Source organism: Eleutherodactylus coqui, chromosome 3, assembly GCF_035609145.1.
Source record: "Eleutherodactylus coqui strain aEleCoq1 chromosome 3, aEleCoq1.hap1, whole genome shotgun sequence".
Classification (NCBI taxonomy): Eukaryota; Metazoa; Chordata; class Amphibia; order Anura; family Eleutherodactylidae; genus Eleutherodactylus; species Eleutherodactylus coqui.
Window position 1 is genome coordinate 259475631 of NC_089839.1, and position 16172 is coordinate 259491802.

Sequence of the window (16172 nt, forward strand, 5' to 3'; positions counted from 1 at the left end):
CCATTGTGAAGAAGTACGGCTTTCAAACTCCTTTTTGACGAATCTATGAAAAGTCTCCATTCCTCTGGGTCATACGTTATTTTGAACATTTCCATGATTCCAGGTACATTGTTGCAGAAAACTAGTTCACCCTCTTGTGTAAAATAGGGACAAATTCCTTTTCTCTAAGTCGGTACCATGAAAATGAAACACCGGAGGCTAACATATGTCTTTCTTTAAGTCTAGACCCTAACACTTTCGCTGAATCCTTTGGTAGGCCCAGATCTCGTACTAAATCGTTCAAGTCTGATTGAGAGAAAAGTTCAGGGTCATTGGTACCTGGATCATAGCTGTCATCATTAACGCTGCTACTATGTGACATTTGGTCTAAAGCGTCTAAAATATTGTCCAGGGTATCCGTAGGTGAAGGAATAGGCAAGTCAGGTCCATGAGGAACAGGGCGAATAGCCGAACGTATGTTGGTTGGGTATGAAATGTCCTTCCTGTTTTTTAAATTGAAACCTTGCACTGAACAAGAACAAAAATAACAGTCATCACTGTGATTTTTAGGCTCTCTCCAAACCATGGGTACTCCAAAACGAAACCATTGTCTCAGTTCTTCAACACACACAGAACACACTATATGGGGAGCCCAAGATTTATCTTGGTCCCCTAATTTCATACCAAAGTATGCAAAATACACCTTCTGAACAAAATTAGAAATGTTCCTTTGTTGCTTCTTGACGGTATAAGACCCACAAATATAACAGAAACAGTTAGGAGAGTTGACAAATCTTCTAGTAGCCATTTCTTCTAAATACCGTATCACAAAACTGTTTGATGCGTCCACCACAGTGGCTGGCTCCACACTGAGTTACTGACTGCATTCAAGGTCATGCCTAGCAGACAGTTTAGATTCGTTGTCGTACACGTACCGAACCTGAAAAACCCTGAAAATAAGAAAATTTCAGTGAAATTTGTGACTTATCTAGGGGTGATGGAATTTTTTCACTATTTTTACCGTAATCAGCACAAATAAATACTGTTAAACCCACTAATTAAATATACTACAATTTTTTCATTGCAGACCTGTGTATAATTTTCCATTTTTCATAAAAGTATATAAAGCAAGAGATACAGCTTACATCATATAATGAGAGTTATAACTGATTTCTAACCACAAATTTACATGCAAGTCCTAATAAATAACTGAATGAATAATTCCCTTGGATACATATATATTTGTACATGAAGTGAAAAGCTTGGTTTCTAAGAGCAGGAAACCAATAAATGTCCAGTGGAGTTGCCTTTGTTTTCTCTGCATCTATCACCAATCCTGCAATTCCTGAAAGAAAGTCTAATAAGAAAAGTACCACTCCGCTTTGATTGTAGGAGAAAAGTACTATCATACAGCATACAGAGACGGTTAAGCGTTGGGTTGGAGTAGCAAAGGTCTTCTCATGACTTCCTGTCTTGTGAAAACAAATTTACCTTATTTGAAACATATGTCAAAACATATGGCGAAAGCTTCAGAGTCTGTTCAAATGACAGTTTTTTCTTATCGTCAGCGATTCCAGTATTTTGGAGGCAAGAGTAGCACAATGTGCAGGGCTATTCTTTTGTTCAAAAATACTGGAATCCCTAAGGAACCTGACAGACCCCATTATAAGGCAATGCTGGGATGAATCAGGAGTCATTTGAAAATGGATCTTTCCATAGCGTCCATTATGACAGCACACATGGAGGTTGCTCCGCCTGTGATCCTTGGGACAGGAAGAAGGAGTTCTTTAAAAGCCACCTCCCACCGCTTGACTCCAGTGTCTTCCTGTCCCAAACGGACACAGGAGGAGTTCTCCGTGCTGAGGATGGAGGCAGGGGGAGCTGCAAGTGCTACTCACCGGGCGCGGGGTATCCGGCCGGGGGAGGCAGCTTCCTCGCTCCGTCCACAGATCAGCATCTTCAGTGGGGAAGGAGCGGCAGGTGTGGGGTGACTGCTCTGCGCTCCTACTCCCCGGCGTCTAGCGGTGGCGCGGCAGCCGGCTTCCGGGTATGGGGCGGCGCCGCGTCGTGCGCGATGACGTCAGACGTCGGCGGGATGATGTCAGACGTAGCACGGGCGCTTAAAGGTGCCAGATTCAAATACAACGATCCTCTTCATGTCCTAAGTTGGCTTTTCCCTCCTGGCTGAGCAAGTATGGATAGTGCTGAAGGGGATAAGATTGTGCCAACTGTAAGTAGTCCACTTGGACAAACAAGGGGGACATGTTTTGTGAGTAATGAAGTTTTTCACACCTGGTATTAGTAATGACTTCTCCTTATAGGAGAAAGCATTAAAAACTAAGCAGGAGAAAAAAAGGATCAAGAGGTGTGCGTTATGCGCAAAAAAAAAAAGGGGACGATAACACCAAGAGACCCATATGATTGTACTTCCAAAATAGTTAATGACGAGCAACATAACCTATTACAGGGTATTCGTGTAATGGTGCGGGAAGAGGTGCAGGCATTAAAAGAGCAAACCCTCGATGCCCAGCCAGGACCCTCCCGGAAAAGGGCCCGCACCGAAATTTATGGGATCTCTTCACCTGAACATTCCGAGGGAGAGTTTTCGGACAACTCCTCGGAAGTGTCAACCCCCATACAAGAAGGGGATAAAAAGTTCTTTTTCTCAAACATAGACCTGGAAGAACTAATCTCCGCAGTTCGTAACACCATGGAGCTCACTGATACACCGCAGGTCAGATCAGTGCAAGATGAAATATTTGGGGGCCTCAGAACTCGCTACAAGAAATGCTTTCCAGTTAACAAAACCTGCGAAACATGATCTTAGACGAGTGGCGTAAACCCACACGAGGAGCCAGCATCCAAAAAGAGTTCAGAGAGAGACTCTCCTTTACGGCGGAGGATTCCTCTCTATGGCGTATAATCCCCAAAGTTGATGTTCCAGTCGCAAAACTGACAAAAAAGACGGCGCTCCCCTTTGAAGACTGCTCCCAGTTAAAAGATCCGATGGAGCGTAAAATGGAGGGGTTCCTGAAAGGCGTATGGGAATCAGCCTCCACGGTCATAGAGACCAACATAGCGGCCACATCGTTGGCAAGATCCCTGCACCTGTGGCTGGATCAGCTGGATTCCTACCTACATTTAAAAACCCCTAGGGAAGAGCTTGTCAAATGCCTACCCCTAATCAAAAAAGCGACAGCTTTTTTAGCGCACGCATCAGGGGAGTCCGTGAGGTTCGCGGCAAGAAATGCAGCCCTAGGAAATGCGGCCAGAAGCGCCTTATGGCTCAGATCATGGGCAGGAGACCAGACGTTCAAGTCCAGGCTATGCACGATCCTTTGATGGGCGAATATCTTTTTGGGCCAACACTGGACAAAATTTTGGAGAAAGCAGCAGATAAAAAACTAGGCTTCCCAACAGACTACCTGCCCAAGAAAACCATTCCCTTTCGGAAAGAATATATCCCAAGGGGAAAAAGCAAAGGGAAGACGGGTAGGTGGTCCTACCCGAAAGGGGGAAGAGGGAGAACTTCGGGGTTTCCCTCTAGATTTGACCCGAGATAAAAAAGTCACGGTGCTGGGGAGACTTCTCCAATACTCAGAAAACTGGCTGCAGATCTCAAAAAGCCCCTGGGTTCTGGAGATAGTCTCTACAGGCTATAAAATTAGGCTAAACTCGAATCCCCCCGATAATTTCTGCATAACACCACTGCAGCCCCCTAACCTCCAAGCAAAATTGGAGGAGGGTGTATTTAATTTGATTAATATAGGAGCAGTTATTCCTGTCCCTGCGGCGGAACAAGGCCAGGGTTATTATTCACGTCTATTTTTGGTCCCAAAGCCAAACGGCAAATATATAGTTATTTTGAATTTTAAAAAGTTAAATGCTTATGTAAATAATTATACGTTTAAAATGGAAACCATACGCTCAACGGTCCCATTAATAGGTCAGGGTAACGTTATGTGTACTATAGACCTAAAAGATGCGTATTTCCACATCCCTATCCATCCTACATCTCAAATCTAGTCTAGTCCCAGAAACCAAAAAGATTTTTTTAGGGATCCTGCTGGATTCAAATAAAAATCGATCTTTTCTACCCGAATCAAAAATTTCCCACATCTTGAAAGAGATTCGAAATTTCCAGAAGAAAAAAAGAGGTGTCAGTAAGGGACACAATGCATATTCTGGGCCTAATGACGTCCTGTCTTCCGGCGGTTCCCTGGTCGCAGTTTCACTCCAGGAGTTTACAACAAAAATTGTTGACGACCTGGGATCGTTCCCAGGAATCCCTGGAAGAAAAATTCAAATTACCACTATGGGTAAAAAAATCCCTAGATTGGTGGCAGGCCCCATCAAACCTGAGGAAAGGAGTCCAGTGGGCACTCTCTCCATGCGTCACTATAAATACGGACGCCAGCGGTACAGGATGGGGTGCCCAAGTGGCAGGTGAAGCCTTGCAGGGATCCTGGTCTAGGTCCACCAGTACCCACTCATCCAATTATAGGGAACTAATGGCGGTCTGGGAGGCCCTGATTAGATCAGAGGATGTATTACGAGGCAGAAGTGTGAAAGTATTATCAGATAACATGACTACGGTTTCCTTTCTCCGTCACCAGGGAGGTACCCGCTATCCTTGCCTGCAGTATATGACAAGCAAAATACTATCCTGCGCAGAGGTCAACACGGCATCCCTCTCGGCGGTCCATTTAAAAGGGACTCAAAATCAGGTGGCGGACTTCTTGAGCAGGAAAAAACTGGATCCGGGAAACTGGTCCCTCAACCCGGAAGTATTCCAACATCTTACGGACCAGTGGGGGCTACAAGTGAACCTGTTTGCCTCAAGAAAAAACACAAAATGCCAGGACTTCTTCTCCCTAGATCCAGCAGACCAACCTCTAGCCCTAGATGCACTAGCCCAAGAATGGGAAACGCCCCTGGCTTATGCATTCCCTCCCTTACCGCTAATAGCCAGATGCCTGCAAAAAATTGCACGCAGTCACACCACGGTCATATTCATCGCCCCGGCATGGCCAAAAAGACCATGGTATCCAATGCTGAAAGGGTTGGCAAAACAATCTCCGATAGCGCTACCCCTCAGAGAGGATCTCCTATACCTGGGGCCAGTTTTGTTCCAGAGAATCCACTGGCTAAAACTGACGGCCTGGCTGCTGAGAGGCAGAGATTAAAAAAACAGGGGCTTTCTGACAAGGTAATTAATACTTTATTCAAGAGTCGGAAATTAACCACCTCGAAAATTTATTATAGAATTTGGGAAGTGTTCTGTACATGGTATAAAACAGAGAGCCCCAACCTAGATTGTCCGGACGTTATTAAAATTCTAGATTTTCTGCAAGCAGGGCTAGACAAGGGTCTTAGTCCCTGAACTCTGCGGGTTCAGACAGCAGCTCTTAGTGCCCTGTTTGATGCTAAACTTTCGGAAAACAAATGGATTAAAAGATTCCTGAAGGGGGCCAATAGATTAAAACCCTTCGTGAGGGAGCCATCACCCTCATAGGATCTTAATATAGTCCTGGAGGGCCTCTGCGACCCGCCATTCGAGCTCATTAACCAGATTACGGTGAGAAATCTATCCATAAAAGTCGCCTTTCTGATCGCCATCACATCGGCTAGAAGAATTGGCGAGTTACAAGCCTTGTCTAGTAGAGAGCCCTACTTAAGGGTCTTAGATGAGCGGGTAATATTCCAAAACACCCCCGACTTTTTACCAAAAGTCATGTCCCATTTCCATCTAAATCAAGAAATAACACTGCCATCATTCTGTCAAAATTTTAGTAACGCGAAAGAAGAACGTCTTCATAACCTAGACGTCCGTAGAGTAGTAAAAACCTACCTAGACGTTACTGAAACTTTTCGAAAGTCAGAAAATTTTTTTCTACAATACCAAGGGGCCAATAGGGGTAGACCAGTGTCAAAAGACACTATAGCGAGATGGATCAGGCTAGCGATCCAGGAGACCTACAAGACCAGAGGTTTGGCAGCTCCGGAGGGGACGAGGGCCCACTCCACCAGGGCTCTCGCCACCTCCTGGGCGGAACGCAGGGGAGCCTCAATAGATCAGATCTGCAAGGCAGCGACATGGTCTAGTATAAATACATTCGCAAGACATTATAGACTAGATCTCCACTCAAACACAGAGTTGGCCTTTGAACGGAAAGTACTCCAGGCAGTTGCCCCCCCCTAAAGAAAGGTCTTATGATTTGGTATACCTCCATGTGTGCTGTCATGATGGACGCTATGGAAAGACAAGAATTATTCTTACCGTTAATTCCTTTTCCATGAGTCCATCATGACAGCACATGCTTTCCCACCCTTGATTGATGTATATAATGTCTGTACATACGATTAATGTCTTTCAGTGCTAATAAAAAAACTGTTGGACCTCGTATCCGTTGTGATAATTTGGAAGTCACTGGAGTCAAGCGGTGGGAGGTGGCTTTTAAAGAACTCCTTCTTCCTGTCCCAAGGATCACAGGCGGAGCAACCTCCATGTCTGCTGTCATGATGGACTCATGGAAAAGGAATTAACGGTAAGAATAATTCTTGTCTTTCATAATTGCCATGAGACGATTATGAGCAGAAGACATAATGCTAATATGTATAGAGCTTAAGACTTGACAATGTTACGTCCTTTCAAGACGTAGCTGATGTGTCTTTAAAGGACATCTATATATGTATATATATACACTCCTAGTATAAATGCAGGTAACACAAAAATGATATAAGGAAATGTAAAAGTGGTGAACTGGTGAAAATTGTCTCTAACCTACTGATAAAAGAAAATGTAAGAAAAAGCGGAGTGCTGATGAGGGTGACCTCCCATTAGGAACCTGGGACAACCCTGTCTGTCCCTAGATGGTGATAGGGAATGTGGCAAAAAGTATATGTTATACAAGTATTAACCACAGATGAACAGAAGAAAAGATGTACCAACACCCCAGTAAATCACAAGACAGACTCATCTGAACTTGAGATGCAGCACAGGACCATAAACTACCAACTTGACTAGAAACTCCTTCAGACTAAGACTATAACCGTCACTCTATGAGAGGAGGAGCTGTAATAAATGTGTACAAATTAACGCTGATTGGCCAGCTGTGTATATAGCTTCTAGCCAATCAATCCATCTACATACCAGTGTCGGCATCCAGCATCTAAATGACACTGACATCACCCCAGTCCAAATCCTCAGACACATGGCCAGTGAGCCTTGACAGACAATATTTTCAAAGAAATCTTCTTGAAAATAATACAAATATAGAAAAAAGTATTCAGGGTCTTTTAAGACTGAATGATATTTATGCACATAGTATATATCACTGAGACTGTAAATTGGCTATTTGGATATAACCACAGGATGTTTCTATATATATTGGCCAATGTATTCTCCCTGTCTGTTCCTTCTAACCTGCTATGTAATAACCTATCTGTTTGAGAATGCAGACACCATTAATCACATTGAATGTGTTGACACAGAGCATACTTAGGCTCTACGGAGAAGAGCATGCAGGTCCCCTGCTGACTGCACGTTTTATTTTAGAAAGTCTTATTTTTATGATTTTATGATTTATTTGGTCTCCTCTGAATATGTGAACTCACAATGGCTGGTCTGTGAGATACATGTCAAGTGCTAAATAACCAGTATAAAACAGGTTGATCTTACACTTTTTAAAACTGCAAAGGAAATTAAATATGTCTCATTATTACATATATCCTCATTACGATATGGTGGTTAATAAAATAAGAAAAACAAGACATACAGTACATCAAATCCTTAAATATAGGAAGAAAGGTTTAATTAAAGAGTATCTGTCATCGCTAATTTAGAATTGTATATATGGTACATTTTATTTTGTACTATGCAATAGTTATTGTAATATTGTAGAATATGTTCCTGGATCAAATCTTCTTCTTAACCCTTTCCAATCCACTGTCTGACATCTTCCTACATTCCGATTGAAGCTTGTACAGCTCCAATGTCAGAAGACGTCCGACAGGGTATTCTTACCATCTGTTGCCAGCCACACTGCTGTCAGAGCCTCTCTGGTGCACACACACTGGCTTTAGCCAGCAGATGGCACCATTGTATAACAGCAAAAAGAGAAAGCCTTTTAGAAAACCCGGAATCCAAAATTGGATTGGAAAGGGTTAAAGAGGACGTGTTACAGGATAAAATCAGTGGGGCTGGCTGCCTGGCCCCGCTGACTCGACCTTGTTTTCTGTCATGCTCACCACCCTTCACCGAGATGGGCTCTTCGTAAATCCTTTTTTTTGGCACTGTCAATGTGTCAAGTATGCAGTCCCCACTGATGCCTCTCATTGGGTTACTTGATTGACTAGATCGATTTCTAAAATTGACAGCAAGCAAAAAAAAAAAATCAGGGACAGAATCAGCAGTACATGCCACCAGACCTGCTGACTTTATCCCATGTCAGGTCCTTATAGATTGAAATGGATCATTATTAATATTTATTGCAGGCCCACCCCCTCACTTACCTCTTTAAAGACATCATTTAACAACTTTTTCTACGTGCTGGAAACAGACTGGCTTGTTAGAGCTACATTAGATACTACAGCCCAAAGCCTTCCCTGAACAAGTCTACTAGTTGTGCTCCATAGACCCATTTAGAGACAAGAACTCTTAAAGTCCTTTTACATAGACCAATGATTGTGAGTAAATATTCATCAGAACGTTTTTACTCAATCATTGCCCCTTGTAAACAGGGAAGCTACTGGCCGTCAAACGAGCAAATATTCATTTGTCGGCTGATCTGATCTTTTATTTTGCTGTAAAAATCATCGTTGGTGGAACATCTCTTCGGGACTGTGGTGTTGATAGTAATGAAAGTAAGTGATGAAAGTATGGGCTGATCAAAGGAGACAGGCCAGGTTGGGCAAATATAGATGAGATAGTGATGAAAGTACGTGGGGGTAAAAATGCTCCCCTATGCACTGTGAATTGGCCTATGTAAAGCTATTTATATGGGTGATGATTTTTTTCAATCAGTGCTCATCATCAAGCTTATAAGAATCCTTTCTTAAAAGGAGCCCTAGACTTGTTCACAACCAATTAAAACTTAAAAAGTGAGAGATTTTATTTAATTAAAGACTCTATAGAGCAGGGCTTCTCAACCTTCGCTTGCTGGATCCTTACCAACCAGCACATAGAGATCCTTTTCATCTGTCCAATGAACCCAATAGACCAAGTTAGTGTAGCCAAAGAAATACCTATGTAGCATATGATCAATCCTGTCGATACTGTCTTCCTAGCTGCCCCTAACAAACAACTGATGGATACCTTGTAGGGAGACTCTAGAACAGGTGTTCTAAGTGAAGATTGGTTATAATTTATTAGACAGTGATAGATTAAATACGATTTACACTTTTGCAATACATTGAAGGTAGGTACAGAACTAGTTAAATCTGGCTATTTGGTGTTGGTTATGAAATCTGGATGTATCATTAATGCCTTTCCCACTACATGATGTTAATTTATATCATGGTAGCAGGTTACCCTGGGAGGGATTCCCTCTGTCAGCCTACCACCTGTCCCCCGCAAAGGAGGCAAATGGCTCGCTATGGCAATTGAAGTCCTAAGAATAGCCTCTAGGGCTGCCATGTATGGAAGCCACTTAGGTACTTCCAGAAAAATAACAATATCAGAATTCCTATATTTGCTATTTGTGTCGCCCAAAAAATGGAATACAAAGTGTTCAAATAGTCGACTTGTGCAAAAGGAAACATAAAAGACGCATAAACTTGGTATCGCAATAATGATACTGATCCACAGAATAATGGCAATGTGCTATTTATGCTGCATGGAAGATGTTCCAAAATGTACAACATTGTAAAAACAATGTCAGAATTGCTGTTTTTTTCCAAACATCCATAAAGAGTTAATAAAAGTTGATCCATAAGTTATATGTACCACAAAATAGTGCCAAAGAAAAATGCAACTTGTCCTTTGAAAAACAAGCCCTCATACGGCTACATTAAAAAATGAAAAAGCTCTGGATTTCCAAATGTGATGATGAGATCTCAGTGTCCTGGGATGCATTATTCAGGGGTTAGTGCCATTAGTTCATGTCATATATTTACACAGGTAAAAGTTTGCTAATGCAATAATTCCTTTCTATATGCAGAATTGCTTCATTTACACATAGGAATGAGAGTAAATTATGAAGAAGAGAATCTACATATCAAAGGAGTGTCCATTACTTTGCTCATCCATGGGTGGCATTGCAAGAGAAAGGATAACCATAAAGGAGACTACTTATGCATTGACTACAAAATCCAAAAGGATTAGCCTCCAAAGGGATCAGTGGCAATATATCAGGCTCTTATGAAAACATGTAAGTTGGAGATACAACAAAGACTCTGCAGCAGCACTTATTGGAAGGTAGATTCTCTATGAGTCAATCTCTGACCTTCTAACAGGCTATGTAATAGGACTGGGGATATAAGCCAAGACAAAAAGATACTCATGCACAAACAGCTATTTTGGGTTCTTACCCCTTGTCAGTGCACGGTAGGGTTCTGGTTGGCTGGTGAGAGGCCTCTCACCTGGGTTTGGGAAGTAGACCCATACAAAGACAAACACTGCCCCCCTTGCAGTAGTTTTTAAGATTAGCTCTAAGACTATGTAATCCACTGGCGTAGCTATAGAGGATGCAGGGGATGCGGTTGCACCTGGGCCCAGGAGCCTTAGGGACCCATAAGTCCTCTCTTCTCCATATAGGGAGCCCAGTACTATGAATAAAGCATTATATTTGGGGACCCCATTACAGGTTTTTCATTGGGGCCCAGAAGCTTCAAGATACGCCTCAATCTATATATATAAAAATGAATGTATGTCTGTCTGTTTGTCCTTTATGCATTACTTCACCATTCATCCGATTGCCATGAAACTTTGGGAAGTTATACAGTACATTCCTGTGAAGGTTTCTGGCTTAGTCCATCTATCCTATGATAGGTGATGAGTGTGTCGCACCAAAAATTCCGGAATGGGCAATGTTCTCCAAACATGTGAACTTATTATATAGGACGAATTCACAATGGCTCACAAAAAAGCATTGGAAGCGCTTGACCGTACACTGCAAGATTTGAGGGGAAATGCACAGCCCTTTGGTGGAGCACTCATTTTATTGTCTGGTGGTTTTCGACAAAATTCTGCCAGTTATACCACGTTCAACACCCACTGATGAACTTAATGCATGTCTCAAATCATCAGTTCTATGGCGACATCTAAAGAAATTGACTTTGAAAACCAATATGCGTGTTCAACTACAAAATGATGCATCCGCCGAACGTTTCGCAAAACAATTGCTGGTTACTGGGAATGGGAAGATGGCAATCGACAGATCTACACAATGTATCACATTGCCAACAAACTTTGGTAAGATGACATCAACCAAAGACAAATTGATTCAAATATCGAGCGGAATTACAACAATCATCAGTGACTCAGTGCACTGCTATATTAGCAGCTACCAACAACGATGTCAATGCCATCAATTTCAGCATTCAAAATGGAATACCAGGCAAAGCGAAAACGTATAAGTCTATCGATACTGTGATGAATCAAGACGAAGTTGTCAATTACCCAACGGAATTCTTGAATTGACTCGATTTTCCAGGTATGCCACCGCACATTTTGGTTTCAATCATTTTTTATTGTACATTTTCAGTAAACATTAAACAGTGTTACATTATGTTGATCTGCAGTTACCATTCTGCTTAAATGTAGCCACGCTGATTTCTCCTAAATTGTGTATCACAGACTTTTTCCTGCAGAATACATTTATTTCTTGAAACAATAAATGCAAAAAATAAAAAGTTGAAAAAAAAAAATAAAAATACAACTTTATGGTGCATTAATAAGTAAAGGCATGTATCTGGCTGGGGGGGGGTAAAAGGTAGGGGGAGATGTTGGGATATGGGGTTAGGGAGGGGATGGAAGTCTTGCTTATGACTTTTTTGGGTTTCCGGGGGCCCTAAGGGTCCATAGTACCTGTATTCAACCAATTTTCAAAGGGTTTAGACGCTCTCATGGCAATCCACGGTCTCCAGAGATTATAGGACCTTTTGCGGTCTTTTTCTTCCTCTGCTCCCTCTATTTCGTACCTCATAAGAGTATTGAGTTTTTCTGTCCATATAACCCTTGTGGGAGGAGCCATGGAGTGCTATAAACCCGGGACAGACATCCTGACTGCGAGAATGGCCAATCTCAGGAGATCAGCCTTGATCTTTGCCATGGATCCCGGGAGCATTAATAGTAGGGCCATTTTTGCTGTAAAGGACACCGTTGATCTGGCCATGCTATTGTAGAGGAGTTCCACACTTTTCCATAGTTCGGCTACTGGTGGACATTCCCACAAGATATGTAGCATTGTTCCTATGCTACTCTGGCATCTCCAACATATATCGGAGACTTGTGCGTCCATTTGGTGCAGTCTCAACGGTGTCCTGTACCATCGTGACAAGATTTTAAAATTTTGTTCTTGTATTCTGCCAAATTTGGTACTTTTGTGGCACATAAGGAAAGCCCTCTTCCAGTCCGTACTAGTGAGCGTTATTCCCATTTCCCTTTCTCACTGTGCCACATAACTGTGAGTGTCGTCCTCCACCTCGCGGGCCACTAGCAATCTGTATGTCAGCGAGATTCCGTGTGTCACTGGGGACGACGTCATGCATGCGGTTTCAAACTGGGTCAGCGGTAAGTTACCACATCCCCTGGGTGTCAGGGACTCCACATACCCCCTCACCTAAAAATATTTTAACCAAGCCCCTGGTGGGGGTCTGGTTCCTTCATAAAAGTCTCTCAGGGGTCTCACTCCTGCCTGTGTGGTTACGTCTCTCACTCGTGGGACCTGGGTGTTAGGTAGTAACAAGACCTGGTTCCCTCTCTCAAAGGCCTGGAACTGAGGGTTGGCTGTCAGTGGGGTCAATGGTCCCGGGACTGAGATCAAACCCATTTTCTGGGCAAATGTGCCCCATGCTCTGAGCACTTCCCCTAATTGCTGCGAGATGGAGTTTATCTCTTTCAAATATTGTCTCGGAATCCACGGGACCCCCTGGACCGCTATAGATGCGATATTGTGCTCCAATTCTACCCATAGCTTCGTGTTCTTATCCCTTAGGAGAGATAGCACAAAATTGCCCAGGCTCGCCCTGTAATACAGGGTGAAATCTGGGAGTCCCAATCCTCCCTGTTCCTTGGGGCGTGTAAGGAGCGTGTGTCTGAGTCGGGGTCTACGGCCCCTCCAGACAAAGTTGTTTATTAGCGAACATATGTTAAGCAGGAATCGTCTGTTGAGGTGGACAGGTAGTGTCTGACACAGGTACAGAAATTTCGGCAAAGTGTCCATTTTTACAGCGTTTATTCTGCCTGTCCAAGATATATAAAGTGGGCTCCACTTTTCCAAGTCCTCTTTAAGTTTGGCAAGGAAGGGTTGGAAGTTTAAGTCGAAGGTCTGGGCGGGGTTTGCAGGTAGTTGAACTCCAAGATATTTTATTGATGTGGGCTTCCATTTAAACGGGAAAGCTTCTTCTAGGTCCAGCGCTTCTCTCTGGGGGATCGTTATGTTTAGTATCTCAGATTTTTGTAAATTTACTTTGAAATTGCTCATCTTCCCGTATCTTGCGAATTCTTTCATCAATATTGGTAGTCCTACCCTGGGATTTGATACGAACAGAAGGAGGTCTTCCGCAAACAATGCCATTTTATGTTCACAGATACCGTCATGAGTACCTCTGATTGATATGTTACTCCGGATGGCATTGGCTAGGGACTCCATTGACAGGATATATAGCAGGGGCGACAGTGGGCAGCCCTGTCTGGTACCGTTGCGGATCATTATGGGTTCTGAAAGGGCTCCATTTATTTTAATCTTGGCTGAGGGGCCGTTGTATAGGGCCATGATTCGTTCCCTTGTCCTCTGTCCAAGGCCTATTTGTTGTAGGGTCCCCTCCAGGTATCTCCAACTGACCCTGTCAAAAGCCTTTTCCGCGTCTACTGAGAGTAGAGACAGTGGCTTGTTTTGGACTCTAGCTAGGTTTATCAAGGATATAGATTTGATGGTGTTGTCCCTGGCTTCTCTTCCAGGGACAAAGCCCACTTGCTCCTTGTGGATCAGGCCTGGGATATGCTTGCCAAGCCTATTAGCAATCAGCTTGGCAAACATTTTGACGTCAATGTTTATCAGTGATATTGGCCTGCAATTGGAACAATGTGTTGGATCTTTTCCCGGTTTTGGGACTACTGCTATGTGAGCTTGGAGGGCTTGAGAAGGGAAAGGATTTTCCCTGGACACCTCGTTGAATGTTTGTGCTATGAGGGGGGATAGTTCGTCTTTGAACTGCTTATAGAAACGCGCCGTGTAACCGTCTGGGCCAGGGCTTTTGCCTAATTTTAATTCACCAATACATTCTAGGACTTCTCCATGGGAGAAGTCTTGATCTAAGTTTTCTGCAATTTCCTGCTCTATTGGGCCTGGGCCGAATTCTTTTAGGTACTCCTCTTCTTCTTTACTGTCGGTCCCGTTAAGTTCCTGATCTTTTACTATGTTATAGAGTCCGTCATAATAGCTGTGGAATTCATCTAGTATATCTCGTGTTGAGAAAGCTAGGTCCCCCCTAGATTTGTGGAGTTTTGCAACGAATGTCTGAGGCATTCGTGGATGTAGGGATTGCGCTAACCTTCTACTGCATTTGTCCCCAGATTCAAAGTCGATTCCTCGCATCCTGTCTCTGTAAGCTAAGGTTTTCTGGTCTAGGATTGCCTTAATCCGTTGCCATAGGGTTGATATCTCTGCCTGTAACCCAATATTTGGTGCTCTTTTATTTGCTAACTCCTGTTCCTAGAGGTTCGCCAGCAGGTCCCCCAGTTCACGTGTTCTTTCTTTTTTAAGCCTTGCCCCGTGCGAAATTAGTATTCCTCTCACTACGCATTTAAGCGCTTCCCATTTCAGCGGGGCCCGGGTTTCATCGTCCTTATGGTCTATTATGTAGTTTGCTATAGTGGCTTTAGCGTCTTGTAAGCACAGGGGGTCCTTTAGGAGGTTGTCGTTTAATCTCCAGTTCTTTTGTCTAGTGTCTCCCTGTGTGTCTGCGAATTCTGCATATACTGGCGCGTGGTCTGACCATATCAGGGGTCCTATTGAGCTGGTCGGCTGGGCGTCCAATAGCGAGTGAGAGACCCACACATAGTCTATTCTGCTGTAGCTGTTATGTGCAGATGAGTGGTATGTGTAATCCCTGCCATCCGGATGCATGACCCTCCATAAGTCAACCAGACGCATCCTCCCCAATTCTTTGAGAAGGGCGCGTGTGGCGGCCTGCGAGACAGAGAACTTACCTGATGAAGTATCATGTTCCGGGTTGAGTGCGAGGTTGAAATCTCCCCCCAGTATAATGGTTGAGCCCTCTGCAAACCTTGCTAGCTTCTCCAGCATGGTCAAACCGAAGGATGTCTCTCCCTGGTTTGGGAAATAAGCATTGGCAAATGTTATTCTTTTACCTAGCACTTCTGCTTTAATAAACAGGAAACGTCCCTCTGAGTCGCGTAGTACGTCAAGGGGCTGAACTTGTAAAGTGTTGTGGAAGGCGATAGAGACGCCCCCTGCCTTGCGGTTGGGATCGGGACTATGGTACCATGCAGGGAACCTTTTAGTGGAGCATGTCGGGATCTCACCTGCCTTGAAGTGTGTCTCCTGAAGCAGAAGGACTTTGATCCCTTTCCTCTGCATGTGGAATAAAATTTGGCCTCTTTTGGATGGTATGTTCAGCCCCTTGGCATTGTACGTACATATTTTTAAGCTAGCCATGGTGTTTTATAGGGGGACGTTGTCCTGTATTCGCATGATCCTGACTAGTGAAGCGCGAGGGGGTAGGGGGCAAAGGGTTAGGAAAGCCAGAGGGGATAAGGGTGGGGAGCGGCGTAGGGGGATGCCAGCGCATGCCATTTTTCGTTTGTTTTTTGTAACATAAAGAGCACCACCTGTATACAAAAAGGGGAAAAGGAACACATAACAGACTAAAAAAAGGGGAGGGGGAAACAAAAAAAGGGGAGCACAAGGAATCCCCACAACAGGGGGGGATAAAAATAGAAACAAATGCAAACCATAGTGAGCAGAGCACTGCTGCCCACCAAAATATATTTCGGGGAAAACATTATG